The sequence below is a fragment of the Octopus bimaculoides genome, chromosome 2, assembly GCF_001194135.2.
Source record: "Octopus bimaculoides isolate UCB-OBI-ISO-001 chromosome 2, ASM119413v2, whole genome shotgun sequence".
Lineage (NCBI taxonomy): Eukaryota > Metazoa > Mollusca > Cephalopoda > Octopoda > Octopodidae > Octopus > Octopus bimaculoides.
This window is the reverse complement of record NC_068982.1, coordinates 135,020,980-135,021,526: the sequence shown is the minus strand read 5'-3', so window position 1 is coordinate 135,021,526 and position 547 is coordinate 135,020,980. Positions and strand designations below refer to the sequence as shown.

At 34.6% G+C, this 547-nt stretch overlaps 1 protein-coding gene across 4 annotated transcripts in view; it reads right to left on the bottom strand.

Moving 5' to 3' along the window:
• Positions 1–547, bottom strand: part of LOC106873483 (synaptotagmin-6) — a 286,327-nt gene that overhangs the window by 41,497 nt on the left and 244,283 nt on the right. The window lies entirely within an intron of this gene.

The window sequence follows — 547 nt, the reverse complement described above, 5'->3', positions numbered from 1 at the left end:
AGATAGATAGATAGATAGATAGATAGATAGATAGATAGATAGATAGATATCCACCCTTTGTCTTCTCGTTCCACTTTTTGCATCAAGCTCGTTTTTTTCTCGCGATTTTTAATGTACCAGCGTCCCGATTTTCAAACCTTGTGCCAAGAGCCCGGAGATTGCGTAGAGACACAAACCACGTTACATAAATCTGTTCATCCCAGTGTCTCTATGGTAAGAAACTATTGATAGCTCATTTTAAATACTGTGTACATTAAATGTTAAAAATATACAAAAACATTCATGAGTGTATATAGATAATGTATAGACAATATATACTGTACATATAAATAGATAATCGATGGATACATAGATAAGCTTGCTTCCCAACCACATGGTTCCCGGTTTAATCCCACCGCGTGATACTTTGGGTAAATGTCTTCTATTATAGCTTCGGGCCGACCAAAGCCTTTTAAGTGGATTTGATAGACGGAAACCGAAAGAAGCCTGTCGTATATACATATATATACATATATATATATATATATAGATAGATAGATAGATAGAT